Source organism: Periophthalmus magnuspinnatus, chromosome 17, assembly GCF_009829125.3.
Source record: "Periophthalmus magnuspinnatus isolate fPerMag1 chromosome 17, fPerMag1.2.pri, whole genome shotgun sequence".
Classification (NCBI taxonomy): domain Eukaryota; kingdom Metazoa; phylum Chordata; class Actinopteri; order Gobiiformes; family Gobiidae; genus Periophthalmus; species Periophthalmus magnuspinnatus.
In genome coordinates, this window is record NC_047142.1 from 23,831,641 (window position 1) to 23,853,591 (window position 21,951).

The 21,951-nt window shown below is 39.5% G+C and overlaps 1 protein-coding gene across 1 annotated transcript in view; it reads right to left on the reverse strand.

Moving 5' to 3' along the window:
* The window catches only part of dhrs1 (dehydrogenase/reductase (SDR family) member 1), a 142,757-nt gene that overhangs the window by 40,167 nt on the left and 80,639 nt on the right, over positions 1 to 21,951 (reverse strand). The window lies entirely within an intron of this gene.

Sequence of the window (21,951 nt, forward strand, 5' to 3'; positions counted from 1 at the left end):
ATAGAGCCTCTTTTAGTGGAGCATTTCTATAAAGAGCTGTTTGTTCCTCTGACCCCAATTTGACTCCCCAGTGTCGTCAGATAACACTTGACCGTGTCTTCATAAAATATAAAGTTAATCCCATTCACATTGCCATTATCTTTTGGGTTTTTATGTCCTCTCCAAAAAGCACTTACTAACAGATTTAAGTGTGGGGTGTGCTCTGATCCTTTTTCATTTAAGACATCGGTTTTGATGGGGATGAGAGGGAGAATCGACTTTGCGGCAGTACTGTGTGCCAAAAAGCACTCCAGGACTACTGTATCATCTGGCTTTATTTCTCGGTGTGCAAAGACAGATCGGATATGAAAGTGCGAAAGAAGAAAGGACACATGCAGAGAGCAAGCGGGTCAGACGCCAATAAAAATGTAAACATCTACAGCAGTGTCAGGCTAATGAATTAATCAAAAGGTCATTAGTTCCTATGTGTTGGGGTCTAAGTAGTAATTTTTTCAGGTTCTTTCTTCTACTAACTGGGAGAGAGATGGAAAGAAAAAGTGAGCAGCAGGAGAGAGGGAGTGAAAGCACGAAAAAGAGAGTGGATCATGCAGAGAGTGAAGGAGCATTGGGCTGTGAAAGGGAAGTGTGTGTGTGGGGGGGGGGGGGGGGGGTGCGTGCGTGCGTACGTGCGTGTGTGCGGGTGGGTGTGTGTGTGCATGTGTGCGTGTAAGCGTGCGTGTAAGTGTGTGTGTGTGTGTGTGTGGACTTCTGCCTACACAGTTTTATGCATGTGTGGGAGGGTTGCACCCATTACACTTTGTTTGTCCACTGATGATTGCCTGTCAGGCCAATAAAGTCAGCCATAAAAAAGATGGGGAAAAAGATGGGGCAGTGTCACGAAGGCAAAAAGAAATCCAAACTTTGGGCTTAGAGCTGCCAAAAAGACTGGAAATCAACACAACATCTCACTGTGAGGGAGAGTCCCTCATCTTATAGAGATGGGAGCCATAATGAAAAGTGGAAGGGCCTCATGCTGATCACATCTGTATATAATAGTTGTCTTTGATTAAAATTGTATTGGCATACTATGATATAGCCTAGATTTTTGAACATGTATTGCACATAATGCAGCAAATAAAACTTGCAGAAGCCAGCTGCCAACTGCTGAAGGTCCCTCTGTCGTGTAGTCTCTATCATTTCATGGAATTTCTCCTTTCTGTTATAAAATAAAACACATAGCCACATGTTTTACATTTTTTCCAGTATAAATACATATTGTATATTCCAGTGACAGCAAGTGACAGAAAAAAAAACTTTAGACTGGGTAGAATATTCTTAAGTATATCTTTGTCCTCTGCTTACTCAACTTAGAGGCTGTACTTGCAGGTGACGGGAGTCAAACCTCAGCTTCAGGTGGCAGGCTCTGAACCCAGTTTGTCAGATAGACACAGACCTTACTTTCACTTTCATCTTCATAGATAATCCAGTTGGTTGTATTCACAGATGTTATTCATTTACTTGGAATGTTCCATAGTATGACATATAGCATATAGTACCCACTCGTGTGACTTTTCGGAGGTGTGTGTCACCTGCATGAGTCAATGAAAATAGAAAGTTAAAAGCATACTTCGGAACATTCTCCATGGAGATAAATTTCCAGAATATTAAAGCCAAAGGAACAACATTTCCATGGAAACAAGTAGGAGGGGGCCCTCCTCCAGGCCAAATAAGAGTGAGTTTTGTGGAGATGGCCACTCACAGTAAGGACACATGTTTTTCAAAGCAATATCCCAAATGAAAACATGCTTTTATATATAGTGTAGATTTTTTTTTTTTTGTTACACTTTACACGTTGAGGCTTTAAGAATCATGTACGTTGCATAATTGTTTTATTTTACTTTCCCAGAATTTTGGTCCTTTATCTGGAGTATTGCAAATGAATAAGTATAAAGCAATGTAAATACAGCAGTTGAACAAAACAACTCTCTTGGGGAAAAAATGGCAAGAGTTCAAGCTGGGTACAAGGAAGAAGAGAGGGAGGGCGACGGAGTGAAGGCTAGAATTAGGTGGACAGTTGGGAGACAGTCAGAGCTTGAGACCGAGATAAGATACTTGGATTAGTGGCGGCCGAGGCACAGTTGAGAGATGAGGCAGCTGAGATACGGAGAAGGGCAGTCCTGTAATCTTAGGCTTTAAATGAGTCCACGACTGCTGTGGTCAGAGGAGGGGGCGTTTAAATTGAGATTATAACAGAGGGATTGTGCAGGAAAATACGCACCGATATGGACACTAATAATAATGACAAAGATAAAGAGGGTCCAAAAGTCATGGATCAAGACAACTGCGACTTATCAGCCTATTGCTAATCTCCCTCTTCAAGTATCACTTTGGCCCAACTGCAGCGCGCACACAGAACATAAATAAACACTAATAAAAAGGAAATGAAAGATTCCTATGTAACAAAACCAGCCTTTGAGTTGTAACCTGTAATGCCGTCTTCAGTAAACTCCAGCACAATAGGCTCGCTGTTTCAATGATATATGCAAATTGAACAGAAATGAGGAAAATGGGCTACAGATCCTAAAATAGCAAAACAAACAAGACAGAGTAATGAATCGAAGTGTTCTGGGCGTGCAGCTGCAGAGACGCTTATTTAAACACAGGCATACCACTAAACACTGCTTCTTAAGTTTGAGAATAGCTGTTTTAGCTCCCACAAAAAAAAAATCAATGCACTAATAACAAAGAATATGGATTTGGAGCAAGCAGCATAAATTAGACTACAAAGGGCCGGGCAAGAAGGAAGATTAGGTGCCCTGTTAAAAGGTCCTACAAGTTTAAAATAGGTTGTTTGCTTTTGGTTCATCTGGGATATCTACAACGGCATAATTTGACTTTTAAAATGAAAAAAGGCTTTAGATGATAAACCAGTGATGAGAAAGGAAAATAATCAATGTATTTTGATTCATCTGAGTGATTCCTACATTTTTAGATTTAAAATTGTAATTTGTAATCGTTTAAATGGAAAATGTATTAGATATAACAAATAAGGTAAGTAGTAGAAACAACAGATGTGGAAATGATAATAAAGTTAAATATGAGGCAAGTAAAATACAACATGTAGGGCGTTTGAGTAGCTCAAATACTTAATTAAAATGTTTGTTAAAAAATCACTTGAGTATCTGTTTTATACTTTTACAAAGCACTACACTATTTACTCGTTGCTACCAATGAAGTGACCTTGAACCTTGTACACATCCACAAAACAACATAAAAGACTGTACGTTTGCTTCTAGACATAAGATCTGTTGTTGTTGTCCTTGTTTATGTACCACAGAGCTCTCCTTTAAACTGAGGTAAAAGTCTCAAGTATTGTCAGATAGTAGTCTTCTGGGCCAGGCAGTAGAATTTAATAATCTATTGAAATCCAACTCATTTTAGATCAAAGAAATACTGCTGGGGTGCAGTTGCAGGCAATTGTAGAGGTAGTACAACAAATATAGCTGGGTTTAGTATCTACCATAGTAGAGCTATATAAATAAGTTTCCAAAATAGATACAAGTTCTATTTTTTGCACATCTAACCTCTTGTCCATTTTAGTGGTATGTTGTGTATGTTAATAGGAATAGAGCTCATTATCAAAGCAAGCACTAAATGCTTAAGCAAATGTTGTGGATAACAATCCATTTTTGCTTCCAGGTCAATGAGCAGCTTAGAGGGGGCTTGTGATTGGCATTTGTCATGGATTTAACCTATCTCATCATCTCCAAACCTGTCCTCCTGTCTGCGCGTTGCAAAGAAAAAAAAAACATGAGATCAATAGGAGCAATCGATGGTTTAACCTAAGCCGCGGCCACCCTCAACAGGCTGTCATTCACTGCAAGGAGCCTGGACATGTCTTTTTCCAACAACAGGGGAGAACTATTCAGTAGGGTTTTCTTAACAGTTGTGCAGCAGTAGACCCACACTTCCATTCTCAAGGCTGCCGACTGAAGGCTGCGGTAAGAGTTTTTTAAGACTGAGTACAGGTCTTTATGTGGAAGCGTTTGAACACAGAAGGGAGCATTGTGGAGGGGCCTTGAAAACAGCCACTGGAAGTCTTACTCAGAAATCATCAAACAGCAGTTGGTTAAGGGCCTGGCTTGTTTGGCAGCGGCAGGGGGACGTGACACCCGGCAATAAATGTAACTCTGGCTCCTGTTATAGATAGTGGCGTTTTGTTCAACATGGGTCGCCTTTCTTGCACTGGCAGCCGCTGAATGGGGGCCTGGCATTTGAAAGGAAGCCGAGAGATTTGCTGGCGGATTAATCCTTTCATTAGGGAAAGTGAGAAGTTAATTGCGGCAACAGCTGCATCTCTCATGTTTACACGACTGACGCTTTAAACCGCGTCTCTTTAAACGGAAAAAAGCAATTATCAATAAATACGGGGGCAATCTTATCCTGATGAATTGAGCTCAAATTAGGCTTTATTCTTCTCTGTGCAGCTCACTTTGCGCACATAGGCATGTTGGCTGGCAGCACGTGGTCTTTGCCAGGGCGAATTGTCACACAACAAAGATAACACTTGACTTTCTAGATTGAAGAGCTCCCACAGAGAGTGATCAAAGGTGAGTCAGAGCAGTGATTTGAACTGATGAGGAGCTGAGGAGGGAGCCGGGAAGTCAGGAGTCTGCTGTGTCAATGCGCTCTGAAGCAACAACCTCAACAGCTCCAACGTTTGCCAGAACAAGTCAAACTTGGCCCAAAGTGAAAGACTTTCAACATAAAGAGAAACATGAATGTGAAAGACCACACAGAATGTTTGTTTGTCAAAATGTCTGAAAAAGGCAGCGAATGATATAATCCAATTCCCTAACCAAGGAAAGTGAAGAAAATCTAGCACATTTCTCAGTTCTATATGATACACTCATTTGCTGAGTTGCAATTGACTTTTAACAATTGTTATTTAAGCCCAGTAACTGCCAGTTCTATTAGAAAAATGTATGAAATGTGTACATTTAAACAAGGAAAACAACAGCACCCTGAAATACAAAACAATACATCATAACCAATTCACTCAGATCAAGAATGTAATAACATATCCAGACATTAAACTCACTGAAGAAATCCAGACAAGCCATTTCTGACCATTCAAGAAGTTGAACGTTGCTGAACCAGACAGTCACCAAAGGTCACTCTAACCACATGAATGAAAACAAGAACAGTGTGTAGTCCATCATTGAGAAGGTTCGGATGGAGGACAATAGTGTTTCAGTGACAGATATGTGGTAACACTGGAGATGGTGGGTTAGCATTCACGGTTCAGGTCGATCAATTTCCCATCCCTTCAATAATAGATGTGACCAGCGCTGTGGCTTGTTATCTGTCAGGTTTGACTCGCCTGAAATACAATACCCACTGGGACCATGTATCCACAACATATTCTCACTCAACATTTTAAAGCAACACTGTGTAGAATTTGTATGTTAAAGAAGCTGCCCATTCCATAACCCCAAAGCAAGTTTTTGTATTTGTTAGTATTGTTACCGGTTTTAGTATAGATTATCTGCCTTTTTTTACAGCTCTATTGTGTTTTGTTTGTTTGTTTGTTTGTTTTTTTCATTTTAGACGTGAGAAGAAAAACTGTGAGAAGGCTTGCATGCGTGTTGTTGTTTTAATTCATAAATGATTAAATGCCTAAGATTGTCCTAATGGAACGTCTTCCTGAAGATTCAACTTTGACAATGTTTAAATCCAGGCTCAAAATGGATCTATTTAGCTATGCATATGACTGAAATGACTGTTTTTTATTCTGCATTCTTAACTTTTAATGCAAATTTTATGATGATTATTTGTGTTTATTTATGTTTTGATTTGTTGTATTGTGTTTTTAATGTCTTTCTTATTCTGTAAAGCACTTTGAATTGCTTTGCGTATGAATTGTCCTATACAAATAAACTTGCCTTGCCTTGCCTAATGGAAAATAAGGATACACCATTGCAATTTCATTCATCATTTATATTACTAAAAAAATAAAAATGTAAATTTAAACTCTTATGCTGATTGTAATCTACTGTAAAAGTACAAAATTCCCTATATTTGAAAACACCTTTGTGTCATAAGCAAGAAAGCAAAGTTACGTTGTGTCACTTCAAATATTCAAACGTCTGACCTGTGACTTATAATGGGCTAACCTTGAAGCACACGGCTGTGAAAGAAACCAAATGTAACCAAATGGAAATGTGCGGTGCTCCGTGTGTCCTTTATCATCTCCGCGGCGGTCGCCATGTGCTCCTGATGATGCTCCGGTGTCAGTGGCGCGCTCATTCATCAAGTCGAGCTTCTGTCTAATGCACGGGAGAGACCTAAAGCAGCCTCCATCACTCGCCTCTTTTCTCACGCCCTTGGGCCATGTCCTCTCCGTGCGTACTCCCCCCTCTCATGTCTCACAAAAGCCATGTCGTGTCACACATAGGCACAGGTCCGAGGCCGCTACATGAGACCCTCGGTGCTTTTAACCAGCCAAGTGTGTTGTCAACATTGCAGGTCAAAGGATAGTGGACCAAGGGATCAGAATCTTAAAAGCATGGGTCTGGTAACTGAAGGGTGATGAAAAGAAGGGTGCATTGACCTTAAAATGGTGAGTTGAAAGCATCATACATCCCGACACAACAAAAGGCAAATACAACATTTTATTGTAGTACTGGATACAAATACTAATATTTCAAACTTGATTTCAGTATAAGGAAAAGGCTTGATTTTTATAGCACAATGACAATAAAAAAACAATATTTTTGTAATTTTCAACAGAAAGTAGTACACACAAATAACTACCACCTCTGAAATAGATTCAGACAAAAACTATTCAGGATAGGTTCAAGTTATTATTTTTCTCATATCGGCCCTTTAGTATTGATTATATCTGGATATAGATTTTTTGCTTTGTGTTTTTGACAACCCTAGTGCTGATTATTGTTTAGGTTCACAAAAATAGATGAATTATTGACCAATTAGCAGCCACATTACACAAACAACATTATGGAAGTGATTTGGAACTAACTGCTTGCCACAAGGAACACAATCAAAGGCTTCAATTCAAACAGCAAATGACTATTACTGTTTATTGTTAATGTAAGAGTGTGAGCACTATACTGTCTGTCACCTCAATTAAGAACTGTTAAGAGGTTCGTGCGTACATAGAACACATCTAACAGGCTACATTCATTCAGTACTGAACACAGAGTGATAACAATGTGTTACATACATGACCACATATTTAGTAAGTGAAAATATGAACATGAATCATGGATTTAGTCAACTATATATTTTCATGAAGTAAACCCAAGCCAGTAGTGTGTCTTTCTGATTAACTGTATGTTTGAATAGTGATGAGACATTAGTGGGAGCATGATATTACCTATAAGAGTTTCTATATCTACTGCATAGTAGGCAACAGAGGGCAAACATCTGGAACGAGGCTGAACCTGACTGAGCAGGAGCCAGGCCTTAGATCTGTCAGGACCCCCTGCATCTCCTCTCCCACGAGTCCCACCTGAATTACACTCACATAGAATTGACTACATTTACATTTTCTCCAGATGCTCCACCTGCAAATGCATATGTAGAAGAATAACACTGCTTGTACCTAGGACTGGATTGTTGTAGCGGGTACTGACAAGTGCCATACTGTGCTGTCACTGCCTATGCTTGTACATGCCAGCAGAAAGAGGAGGCAAACATGAGATGGGATAGTGTTTTGTTTGGTCTTGGTAACAACAAATAAAAATATCACAGATGACGTGTGCAAAATGGCTTTGCTGTTGAGATTGCACATTGCAAGTCACACTTAGTTCTCCTCTTGTGGAATAGGCCACTGGAATTTGGCAGGGGAAAATCGTTATTAGGCTACAGAAATGTACAAAAATGTAATTTGGAGAGTATTGAGACATAAATAGTGATGGAAGTTAGAAGCCAATTTGTGGGAGTCAGCCACATGTCAACTGTGTGCAAACACATCAGTCATCAGGCATGTGATAACATCTAATTACTATGTTTGGATACACCTATGATTTATTCACTGGTGGATGGGGAGAGATGTCAAGCAGCCATAGGAACAATCTGTTCATGCAGAGCTATATTGAGATGCATTCTTGCTGCAGGCTGTTAAATAATGTGTCAGGATTTAAACAGGGTCACCACAGGAAAAGTGAGGTCTGTAGGAAAATATTCATCAAACTGAATTTGTATTAGAGGCTACATCCATAAAAGATGCCCTTTACAACCGAATGAAACATAACAAAGCTAATAGAATAATGATTATGTTGGCATTCACACTATGGCCTGTAAAGTACATGTGTCAGAGAGAGAATAAGGCAACCCTCTGAAACAATGTGAAATTCAGATTCCAGTCTCTGCAGAGCTGCATTAGCCGTCACCTGTTGCACACATCCAGACAGATCAGTGCGAGCAGCTCCACAGTTTGCTTATGCGGCACATCTCCACTCACCCCTTAAAGGCCTTATAGCTCAAATCTGCCCCTGAGGCACAAGTCAGGGCGCATGGGGCTGGAAAAAGCAAATATAAATAAAACATTGAGTACATCACATTTTCTGTTTTGGGAGATGGCCATTTTTTTATAGAGAGATACAAGTCTTATGGGCTGGCAATTCTCAAAACAGCATAAATAAGTGTCCAGCAAGTTAAACATATCTTTCATATGTATGTCTATTTAGCATCCCAGTAGACCATATTTCACCTACCTCAGTATTTAAAGAAACTCTTGTAAAATGAACTTTATGTTGTCATATACAGTTGCCTACATGTGGGGCCCCATTTCTCCAACAAACATTATTTTTTCAAACAGAATTTAAAGGCATTTAATAGACACTTCTTCGTTTCCTCTTCATGTATTATTCTCATTTTAGTTCAACTTTGCTCGTGCTTTTATTAATAGGCTTGCACTATGAATAAAAATAGATTCTCCCCAGCATATTGTTTCAGTAGATTCAATAAGCTGGGGGAAAGTATTATGATAAGTATGGAGGCATTTCTAGGCCAGGACAAAAACTGTAAATGTGCTTCCCAAGAATTCAGCATGGATCCCAAGTGAGCAGCTAACATGCAGCTCAGCATCCCCATAGGATACGGAGAGGAGTATAAAATTGTTGGTCGACTAAAGACATCCCCTATGCAGCAATTAGTCAACTAAAAGAGTATGTGGCTTGAGGTGAATGGTAAAACCTCTCAAAACTATAATATGTCTCTATTACGTACAGTCGCTCTAAACGGCAGTCATAAGAACTCTGGCTCGTGGGAGTCATGTGATAACAAAAATGCATACACAGAAGTACAAGTATATTTATGTATTAAAAGAGACAAAAATCTCACATCCACTCACCATACTCTTAACTCACTCATAATGCCTTTTACTTTTGCTTTTGTCCATTTAAATCCTTATAATCCCAACAACATTATTAGTCAACGAATACAAATTTTGGTAGACTAAGACACAATCAAGGATTAGTAGACTATGTATTCAACATGCTTACGACAAAAAAAATTGCCTATCAGCCTGACTGCTGTAAGTACAACAGCACAGAGCCTACAACTAGGAAACCGATGTTAACACAGTGAAGTCGCTGCCATGTGGGCTGTGCCAAAACAAATGTGATGTCAATGCAATAATAAAGGAGCTTTGTGTTAGAGTGCGACCATGATAATTAGTCTCACGACGGTATGTTAGTAGCGAGAAGGCTCATAAAATATAGAGGCCATTTGGCTCACATTCAAGAACAAATGTGTATTCTTAGCGCGTGGGCTGTTCCTCTAATGTTCTACACAGTTTAAGTCTGGCAGCGACGCAGTCAGGAAACTTCGGAGCAAAGATGCTGACAGTTTCAGGAAAGGGCTACAAGGATTACTGACTCAGCGCACGTATGCTGATGTGAACCCTCACACACGCTCACAATCTCATCTCACTAAAAATTCTCTTTTGTTGACTTCATTGGCCGTGTACAAGCAAGAGCCGCCATTCAAAACTCCTGACAAAATTGAGGTCGTCGCTGAACGGAGCAGACACTCAAGGTCAGGCAAATGATAATGATGTTTATGAAGTCTAAATCTACAAAATAAGGTTCTTTGTGTCTTCTTAAGTGCCTACCTGCAAAGCATGCTGGGATTGGGACTACAGGGCAAGGTCTGCTTTGCAATTTCAGCAAGAATCACTTTTAAGTGTTTTAAGGAAATGCAAATGGGCGAATGTGCTCCCAGTGTTTTTCTATTCACAGCAGGGGTTTAACAGGAACACGTTTCATCTTTGGAATTACAAGATTATTGTCCTGAACGTTTGGAGATCAGCAGGCGAGTGAGTGACATTTTGACAACACTAATCACCTCATTGTGAATCTGGTCCGTGTGCTCAGAGGAGGGCAGTCTCCAGCAGTTGCAGGCTACAGAAATAGACAAAAAGAGCAGCTAGGCAAAGATGTGGTTCCTCATAGGTGGTCCTCGGCCCTCCGACTGAGTTCAGATATGCGCAGTGCAATCACATAACTGCACAGCGCATTTGCACAGCTTTCTAAACAAAACCCTTTTCATGAAAATCACCTTGCTTTGGAATCAGCAAACACATCTAAACTTCCTTTGTATTTCTGTCAATGTTCGTGCCTGTTTTACCGCCACTTTTGCCTTTCATTTCTGTTACAATAATTATGCATATAAAATGAGACGTTTTGATTAAAGCATCAACACATCAAAACGTGGCGGAACACTTCAAGCATGGATTTCTTGAAGGGAAACTTAGACAGTCTCATTGAAGTGCAGTTTAATAGTATTCAAACACGCAGAAAAATCAATGACAATATAACTGAATGGGGGCTGTAGGCACATGCAGCCGGGCCGACGCTGAAATGGAATCAGATGAAAACAGATGTACTGGTGAAATATAGCTACACATTAACTGATGAGATATTGATGATTGATGGTGTTGCCTTTTTGTACAAGTGTGTTTCAGAAATCCTACAGTCCCTGACAAAAGTCTTGTCACTTATCCATTTTGTAGAAACAAAAGCTTATAACCTGACTTTAAATTAATCGATTGGTTTTAGAAATGTCTCATATGAAAGCTAAAACCCTCCCAAATTATGCTCAATATACTAAAATAAATTTGCTTCACTGAAGAAAGACTGATCATTTAATGAACACAGAAAGGTCAGATTTTGGCAAGACAAAAGTTTTGTCGCCTACAGAAAATTGATCAAATAATTTACTTCAAATACAAAAATATGTTGCATAATGTCAGTGAATTAAGTAGTGGTGCTGTGAGATCCATATTTAATATCTTGTATAACTTCCATGAGCTTGAAGGACTGCATCCATGCGGTTCGACAATGATTCATACAATTTGTTGATGAAGTCATCAGGAATAGCAAAGAAAGCAGTCTTACATGCCTCCCAGAGTTCATCAGGATTCTTTAGTTTTGCCTTCCATGCTTCCTCTTTCATTCTACCCCAGACATGCTCAATAATGTTCATGTCTGGTGACTGGGCTGGCCTGTCCTGGAGCACCTTGATCTTCTTCGCCTTGAGGAACTTTGATATAGAGATAGAAGTATGTGATGGAGCACCATCCTGCTTCAAAATTTGACCACTTTTATGGTTGGGAATGTAAGAGGTAGCTAATACTTCTTGATATTTTAGGCTATTGATATTGCCTTCCACCCTGCAAATGTCTCGCACACCCCCATACTGGATGTAACCCCAGACCATGATTTTTCTGCCACCAAACTTAACTGTTTTCTGGGTGAATCTTGGATCCATGCAGGCTTCAGTCAGTCTCCTGCAATATTTGCAGTGGCTGTGATGTAATTCAACCAAGGATTCATCTGAGAAATCCACCTTCTGCCACTTTTCCAGTGTCCATCCTTTTAGCAGGCTGTTGGCCTTGGCAAATGCCACACGTTTTTTTAATTGCCTTTTGTTTAGTGCTGGTTTCTGTGCACTGATTCGACCATGGAGGCCATTTTGAGACAGAATTCTACAAACTGTTCTGGTTGACACAGGGACTTGAGGTGACCAGGCCTGATGGAGCTCTGCTGCAGTGGAAAAGGGGCTGGCCTTGGATTTTCGAATCAACAAACGGTCCTCTCGAGCAGTTATCTTGCGGGGTCTGCCGGACCTGGGCTTGTTAAAAACATCTCCAGTCTTTTCAGATCTTTTTCTTATTCTTTGTACTTGACGCTGAGACACATTGAAGGTGTCAGCCACCTCAGCAGTGGATCTGGTCTTCAGCCTCTTGATAATTAACGCTTTGGTCTCAGGGTGGATCTTAGGCATGTTGTCAGAGGTCAAGTTGCAGTTGATGTGAAGGTCTGGTGTGCTGGGGTTCTTTTTAAACACAAACACTAATTGATTGATCAGTAACTGATGTAATCTAGGATTGGGTGCATCATATGACAAGGCAACAAGACTTTTGTCTTGCCAAAATCTGACCTTTCTGTGTTCATTAAATGATCAATCTTTCTTCAGTGAAGCAAATTTATTTTAGTATATTGAGCACAATTTGGGAGGGTTGTAGCTTTCATATGAGACATTTCTAAAACCAATTGATTAATTTAAAGTCAGGTTATAAGCTTTTGTTTCTACAAAATGGATAAGCGACAAGACTTTTGTCAGGGACTGTATATGGATCAGACCCAGAGATTCGGTTCAGTTTCAAAGCCTCTTCTCAGTGTGGTTTAGGTCAGATCCAATGAGTCTAGCATACTTGTGTAAAAATATTTCTTCTTTTGTTTGTCCATTATTGATGGTCAGGCTGCAAAATATATTGCAATCAAAATGAAATCTCAATTTGAATTGCAGCAAATATTAAATTCCAAAAGCTACAGTTATTTACATAATAGAATCTCATCTGCAAAGAACAAAATATCCTGCCTGTTCTGAAATGGGGGTTCTTGTATTATTTGATATTGTATTGGCCAGCACCTGGAATCAGCACTCTCAGTAGAATCTTACTTTTTAAATCTAACCACGACCTTGATGCTTAAAAAAAATCCCAATTTGATATTTTTCCAAAGTTATAGAGCCCTAAATTGCGAATTCATCATTTATAATGCAAAAACACTTATTTATATTCTTCATAATATATTCCATTATTTTCAAGAATCTACCTGAACTACTTAAATATCTCATTACTTTCCACCTCTGGCTAAGACTATAAGTTGCATTCCCATATCTTTAAAACACCCAAGCACCAAATTACACACAAGAGTGGCCCTCGACCCTGAAGGCTCCGCTCCCAATTACAATAGAATCCCGCACTCGGTCGTCCTGGGGGCCAGGGTATCGATGATTCATTTTGCGTTTTATCAGTGAAACAGGAGTGCTATTAAAAAGAGATCAGTCAGCCACCAGGCACGAGGACTCTACTTCTAATTGGCCATTCATCAAAAAGCCTTCTCGAGTAGATTGCGGCGCAGAAATATCACGCATGACAACCAAAGCGTGCTACATTAATTACTGTACTGATGAACCTCACGCTCCACAGCGCGCCCTTCAGATTGTGGGGAGCATGGCAGCACAAGCACACACCTGGACATATGAAGAGATGAAAACAGCAACAGCTTGGTCCAAAACGGAACATCTGTGTTAAAATTAACTGTGTACCAATGGTATAATAACTACATTTATTCCACTAATTTGCATTGACCTGAAAGACATCCTCAGCAATAGACTTCACTTGTGATATACAACCTCCTATGTTAACACTTGTAGTGCCTGATCATGTTTTGTACTTAGTTAAATTTTGTGAGTTTTATCTATGCACAGACGGTGGGTTTGATTTAATGTTTGAACAACTGTTTAGTTCTTGAAAAACTGCAGTATAGCCCAAGTTCATTGGTTTAGTCGCGTGGCAGTGATGAATTCCAATTGGTTCCATATGTTCCCATCACATATGCAAATTGTGGATGATTAAATGGTGTTAATGTTGCTTGTTTATGTTATCTAATGAAGCTCTGGCATTATGTGTATTTAACTGATTGACAGCAGTAATCCATACGCCCTTGATTTTTTTTCAAGTTTGGCATTCCACTAATCAGTCCCTGCTCACATTTGTAGATATCTTCATCTGGCTTTCACATATAAATGCAAAAATATACATTTAGGTTTTCTTGTTGATGTATTTTTATCTTCAAAAACCACTATCTCAGGGGTACTGCCATTTCATCAGCTCAATATAATCAGTCAACCTTTCAAAGGACGCTTTCAGGCATTTTCCATTAGACTGAGTCCAAAATGTGTTCACAAAGACACAGCACAGGAGAGTCTTACAGTGCTGCCATCTCTGGAGTTATCTTTGTACAAATTAGCAGCCATCAGGACACACACAGACGAGGAATTTGGAGATCCTTTCTTCTCTCTCAACATGTGGGGAAGTCTCGCTTTTATCCGCTTCCTGATGCGCCGTAACTAGACAGTTTTCGGTCACGTCCCAGAATTACGCATGTTACAGCTCTACAGCTCTCCTCTCACACATAGATACTAACAGACGCAACAGCTGCAAGTCCACTGACAATTCATCCATCTCCGAATCTCTCATTTTCTGGTTTGAGCATTTTGGTACTTTTTTTCCCTCCTCCTCTGAGCCACGGGATCAGCTGGGGCCTAGTCCATCTCTACGCAGCTGCCCCTTAGGCCAAAAGGAGAGAAGCTTCAACGGTTCAGATGGAGGTTTAAAATGGGCATAAAAAGAGCCACTTGTGAGCTTGTTTGCATTTGCACACATATCCCACCGCACAAACATGTAGCTGCGGAGTTTCCTTTAGGCGCTGAGCTGATGAGGACATGAATCTTCAAAGTAAGAAGTGAGACCCAGATGGTGTTTGATGTGTGGATAATGATTTAGGTAAGGCTAGGCAACACTTTCTATTCATATGAGTGCAATACAAACCTGAATGTTTGGTGTAAGAAAAACAGAAACTGGGAGAATAACAAAAGCAAAGGGAGATGTAAGCTCTGAAGTCCTGGGTGTAGAATTGTTGTTAAACCTGAGTCTCTTGTTGTAACTACTTTCCCGGATAGAGAATTATCCTGGGTGCTTTTGTAAAGAAAGGGACCCAGCTGGAGTTAGACGAGAGCTTGTTTACTTAGACCACACAATAATGGAAGAGGATAACAATGTTGTCTCTTGAAACAACAAAGTCATTGCTTCTATTTAGACACTTTTCATAGGGCTTACATTGTAAAAGTTCAATTTAATTCCAATTGCATAGAATAGCAAAACACTTGTTGCTGGTTGATTTGTAAAGAATGTGTATTAAAATGTTCAAAAATGTGGCTGTTTTCAAACTGTTAATTCTATACTTTTGATTTAAAAGAATAAATAATAAATAAATAAATAAATAAGTGGTTTTGCTTATTTCTATATGAATACAAAGATCATTTAAATCACAATTTTATCCTTGATTGCACAGCCCTACACAAAAATACAGTACGATGCCAACAACAAAGCAGAGCGAAGATCTATTTCGCAGCAGACACTGACTCAGATTCCAAAATATTCAAGTTCTGAGGTAAAACTGCTTCCTATTGAAGTGTATGTATAGCTCTGTGTTGCTTAGAGCAGACTGTTTATCCTGCATGTCCCTTGGCTCTCTGGCTATCGGTTTATCATTGTCATACAGTAATTCAGGATGTAATGTGGCTGTAAGTCCCTCAGAAGCAAAGGCGAGTGCCACGGTGTCTACACACAGCATGTTATTAGCCTATAGCCACTGTCCTAGGAGCAGACGTTTCACTCAAGAGTAAGCCAATTATCTTCATAGAGTAGGCAAATTTACAAAAGGATTTAGCCGATTCCTACTGGACCTTCATGTCAAGGGTGGCAGCTTAGGTTTCTTTCATGGCTATGCCTACGTTACTGCTGGTGAACCAAGAAACTGCAGATAAACCTGCACATAATATCAAATCAAGCTAACTTAAAGGTCCTATATAACACAAAATGGACTCTTGTGAGCTTTAAGTCATGTTCTAATGGTGTTACCTCTTCAAAGACATATCCGGAGCTGTGTTTTGTTTCATTCACATGCTTGAGTAATCTTAGTTTATTGGTCCGTCTACATATATGCAACGCTCAAAATGCTCTGTTCCACCTTGTGCTATCATGTAATGGTAGTTTTCAAGTTAAAACTGCATGTTAGCTTTAGTTCAATAGAGATTGGGAAGGCTGAAATTATACAAATTATTCTAGTGAAGGTGTATGGCGTTTAAAAACACTACTACTACTACTACTACTATGCACTCATATTACAAGATGACATCACAAGGTGGAACAGTGTTTTCAGTTTGAAAAAGACCTAAATGTGCAGGGTTTGTGTGTGAAACATGTGTGAATGAAACAAAACACAACTCCAGATATATTTCTAATGAGGACAACATTATAACATGGATCAGAAAATAGCGTAATATGGGCACTTTCTAATAAGGTTTTGTTCAATAGAAGATGGCTGATTTTCAAGTTGTAAAAATCTTAATTTCAAAATGGCAGTTATAGTCATCAGCACCTTTTATGGCAAAGCTTATTAAAAGTGATTGTAAATTCTGTTGAACCACAGCGAAATAATTTTAAGTGGATACAGTTTGGTGACTTCAATTTCATGTGTGCTTAAGAATTGAGAAAGACAGAAAATGAACTTATATAATTAAAAACATGCACTGTCACATGTAGAGATATATGCCCAGTGGAATAAATCATAAGTTTTACATTGGGGTATTATAATTGAAGATAGTGTAAGCACAAACGCATTAGCACTTCATAGTTCAGTAAGTAATTCCCTCTTGTTATTCTTATACATGAGAGCAATGCAATGTCAGCTGTGAATGTTGTGATGCACTTTGATATATTCTTTGACACCTCCCACTAACATGGCTCAAGCTTCAAGGAATCTTATTAACAAGCTTGTGTAGCTGTCCAATCAAGCAAAGCAATCATACATTACATTTAGAATATTCATTTATCTTGGGTGACTGAAGCTTTTTACAACTATGAGTCTTACTTTTGGTACTCTCTGAACAGTGGCTCCTTTGATATAAGTCAAACTTCTTATTACTCGGCATCAGAAATTGTAATTGAATATGGGTGACTAAAAATGGTGTGAGTAAATAACACATTTAAACAAATTGTAAAATTGATTGACTTCTTTGGATATTGGGATTTATTTTTATAAATACATTTTCTTTCTCGAGTTAATGCCTTCCAGTAATTTTGTTCCAGTTATTTTTTATTTATTTATCACCAGGCTACAGACATTTTAAAAGGTAATTCTCAGCAGTGGATCTCGCTTGTTGGCAATCTTCCATTTTATTCGACACCCGAACCTCCTACACACTTCATATTTGCACACCTGTCATGGACAAACACTGAAATCTTCACAGCAGGATCTACCAAATGGTATAAAGAACAGTCATAATCATTAGACAACCCTTTTGGCTCATCTTGTGAAAGGAAATGACTTAAAAGATTCATTTTTGCTCCAGTACTTGCACTATAGTTGCCCATAAACCCAAGTCATATAAGCCTTAGTCTCTCTGTGCCATTGCCTGGCTCTCGTCCCAGTTCTCGAGCTTTCAACACAGTACGACATGAATGTAAATACGAAGAACACACACACCAATAAACACATTCAGCCCGGAGCAGAGTCCCTTCTTTCTCAATAATAATGTCTCCAGTGATGCGTGCTACTGTGCTTTCACTGTCCTTCATCCCACCCATTGGAATAGCCATAGTACAGAGCAGCAGCCCCAATCTCACCATCGCACTCCGAGTTTAAGTCCACTCCATCAGCTACATGGGCTCCCTGCTGGCTCCTCATAGAGAACACACTGCTTTTCTCTGAGTGAAGCAGCAGAATAGTACAAGAGAAAATGAATCTTAGGAAAATTGCGGTGGAATGTGTGTGGAAACGTGAAGAATGTAAAAAGCTAATATGTGTGTGTGTGTGTGTGTGTGTGTTTTTATTTTCCTTTTTTTTTTACTTAACTCTAAATGTTATCGTCAGCTTGGAGACCATCTATAAAATCATGCCTCTCAAACATCTCAAACAGAAGTCAGTAATCAAATATAGGGCTGGGCAATGCTGTCAAATCAATAGTTCATATTTTTCTGTTATAAGCAGCCCTATGCTTAAACACAAACACTTTCAAAAGCTACACATTAATTTCCTCAATATTGTGATATGGCTTTAAGAAAACTGTGATAAATTCTACTACTATAAAAGTGGTAGGCACTGTCTTCTACTATGCTTCTCTCCTAGCACTACAATTCCACCTAGAACTGTCACAGAAAAACTGCTAAAACCCAAACTTGAACACATGTCGTTACTTTAACAGCCACAATAGACAACCTGACAAATAAAAGGTCAAATGTTTTTATTAATTGATTTAAAACACACAATTATGTTTTCTCTTTCACTTGAACCTGCTTCACCTCAATGATCGCTCATGTAGGATGTGACGCAGCCAACACCTTGGACCAGGGCCAGCTAGATGCTTCGCTACAGCAGTTTACATATGAATAGATATTTAAGCATCCTTGTTTTACACCTGTAATGTTTCATGGCTCTGTGGCTTTGGGAAGCCTTATTTCCATTATCTTTCAGTTGAAGCGTGTTGTATATGAACCCTAATGTACAGACAGCAGCACACAAGCAGAGGCTGTGTGTGCAAGTAATCAGACCGTGACCGACTCTGCCACACCATCCCAATGCCCCCACAGAGACACCACTGCACCACGAGACACGGCTATTTCCTCCAAATGACTCTGCCCCTTCAATCTATTAACACTGGGGACAGAGTAGCTCTATGTCCCCACCAACCATTGCTTGGGCTGGGTCAGTATGCCCTGATTTGACCCTCTCTGTGGAAACTAGAGACATGGACCAGCATGGCAGATGACAGAAGTCAAACTGTGAAGTTTTTGAGGCTAAATCTCAACTTTCAAGGGATATGCTTGTTGGGGAAGAAAATGTTCTTCACACAGTCCTTAAAAGTCAGCATTGGTGTCTCTATGCGGCTCTTTGATGCATGATTTCTATCAAAAGATATGGAGAGAAGGTGCACAGTACATCATCAAAAACGTCAGTCTAAGGCAGGGGTCACCAACCCTGTGCCCGCGGGCGCCATGTCGCCCCCAAGCCCCACATGAGTCGCCCGCAGACCAGTTCTAAAAATAGCACAACTCACTGCATCTAAAATTTAATTTTATTCTGTTGCTATTTTTTTAATCACCCTTGCGTTTATATAGATTTAAAAATGACAATATCTTAAACATATGTTCATTATACGTGAAGTATAGATAGATAAGTTAAGGTGAACTTTGACCTACTCACTTCAAAGGTCAGTATTGTGCGCGTGACAAAACCAGTGCTCCGCTCGCGAGCGCTGTGAGGATGCGCTGAATGCAGTTTCTTACTCCATGGTAGAAAATAAAGAGATCACTTTCACAACGATTTAAGACTGTAAAAGAAACCTGCGCGTATCTCATCTGCGGAGCGACTGTGGCGACGGCAAAGCGGCACAATGTGGAGGGACACTTCACTACGTCTCACAAACGCAGCTTTGGGTAAACACCAGGCTTTTTCCACGACAAAGTCACACAACGCAACCGAAATTTATTTAAAAATATGTAAGCTTATTTTTCTTTAACATTACATAATTGATAACTTTATGAAACATGGTGCAATGTATATTATTTATGTTTTGTTAAAAAGGTTTGTCAATGGATAGTGAAAATGGGATACTTTTCCTATGAGATGTAGTGATGTAAGTGTCATCTGGAAATTTAACAATTACTAAGATTAGTAAAGTTAAAGTGCTGAATACTGATATCTGTTTCCCTCCTTGCTCATCGTTGATAATTATTTTGAGAAATCATTAATGTGATCAGTGTCTTGCAACGTGATTAGTGTGTTCACATAGATGATTATCATTTATCATTGTTAATAATTTATAACTAAAGGCAAACTGAGCAAATGTGTTATTTCAGAAGAGCGTCTCAAACTGGTAGCCCTTCGTATGACTCAGTGCCCATAAAGTAGCTCTCAGGTTAAAAAAGGTTGGTGACCCCTGGTCTAAGGGCTAAAGGAAAAGATGAAAACCAGCTCATCAGTCAGCAGCTGTGGGGAGCTAATTTGAGATGATATAGTCCTGCAAAGTCACTGCCAAGTCACACTTTTCACACAAGCCTTCAAAAGACTAGAGTACTAGTATGCAATTTTTTATATCTGGGCTGAATAATGACAAAAGTGGAGCTGAACTAGTCTAAACATGTGCTAAATCAGGCCTACTGCAACACTGCCATTTTGAGACAAAAAAAAGTGTCTGTACCTTATCTGTACCAAAATAAATGCAGGATAGCATCACATCAGAATTGGACCTTGGATCAACTTAGAGCTTAATCCATGTGAAGAGAGACAAACTAGGAGAAACATGCAAATTTGTGACAGGGTCTAAACCAGGTGTAAATCAGGACTCGGGGGGGGGGGGGGGGGGGGGGGCTAACTATATCCTTCCATGACTACACGAATGATGATCACAGTCATATTGAAACTCAAAGCTTTTTATTATTACTGTAGAAGCAACACAAGTTATGAACGAATCTGTTGAGATGGTAGACCCAGGGAGTTTCCTTGTTCCCTGTTTGAAACAACTGGGAAGGGATTTGTACCATTATATTATCTCACAGTGTGAAGGGACTCAGGGGAATGCTGGTGTCTTGAGCACTAAGCATTTGTTTCCTTGTACTCCTCGAGAATCCCTGGGAGGTCGAGTTTGTCAGATTCATTTTACCGAATTGTCAGTTAATGAATAGTACCCATCCGTCGCGTGCCACCCAGTCAGCTGAAAGAAAAAAAAAATACCCCCTTGGGTGTTCATCTAGTGGCTTCTTCCATTCTCATTAGGGGGGAATCAAAAGGAAATAGGCTTCTCCCTGATCATTTAACATGTTGGCTGTGTGTGTTGCCTTTTGAGGGGTATCTTGAGGTATTTCTCACTATAGCATGAGTGATCGACAATAAAGGAAGAGACCGAGAGCTTCTTTGGAGTTGTGTCATTCATGGAGTCTTTAAAAAAGAAGTGCTTTTCTTGAAGAGTGTTAAGGAGTAATCTGTCTTCCTGGCAAAACATTACACAACGCTTAAAGACAGGACAGACTACAAGGTTACTTTCATTTTCCAAAGGGATAACAGCAACACAAAGCGCTGACATTCAAGACCAAATGTTGCCTGACTGCATATTGCATTGCCTGCTTTTGTAAACTGACATGCAGCTGTGAGCTTGATGAATGAACCATAGCCATTTGTACTGATGACTTTAAAAAGAACATTGTTTGAATACGTTTATATGTTTTATATGTGCACTCAATAACATCTGCACCTAACAGTCCATGTAATTTTTTTCTAAAGATTTGTGCAATTGTACAAGTGCTCAGTTAAATGTTAAGCTTTCACATTGACAAGTCATAGCCAAAAAAAACTATTTTGTCCCAAGACTAAACCAGCATACAAGAAACAGAATAGTTAAAATACTTTTCAACATTAACAAACATGTACAGATTGAAAACACAGTAGATAAGTCTCCTAGAACGGGCAGTTCCAATAAGCTCCCATCTTACAGTGGTATACAGTGGTCCATACAGTTTAGAACATTTTAAAAACTTTGGTACATTTGCATTTCTGTCTATTTAGCAACATCAACATTCAAAATCACTGCTTTTAATGAAAGGAAAATGTTGACTCAGACTGTAACCTTTATCGCCACCACCTTCTCCTCCTCATCCACATATCCTTGCTACTCGTCTTCAAAATCCTGCACCATTACCTCGGCCCACAGTTAATCTCCCTGTGCTCTTCCCATCTTCTCTGCTTGCTCTGATGTCTCTTAAACGACTCTCTCCATCCCATTCCCTGAGCGTGCTTACATCTCTCTCCAAGCATC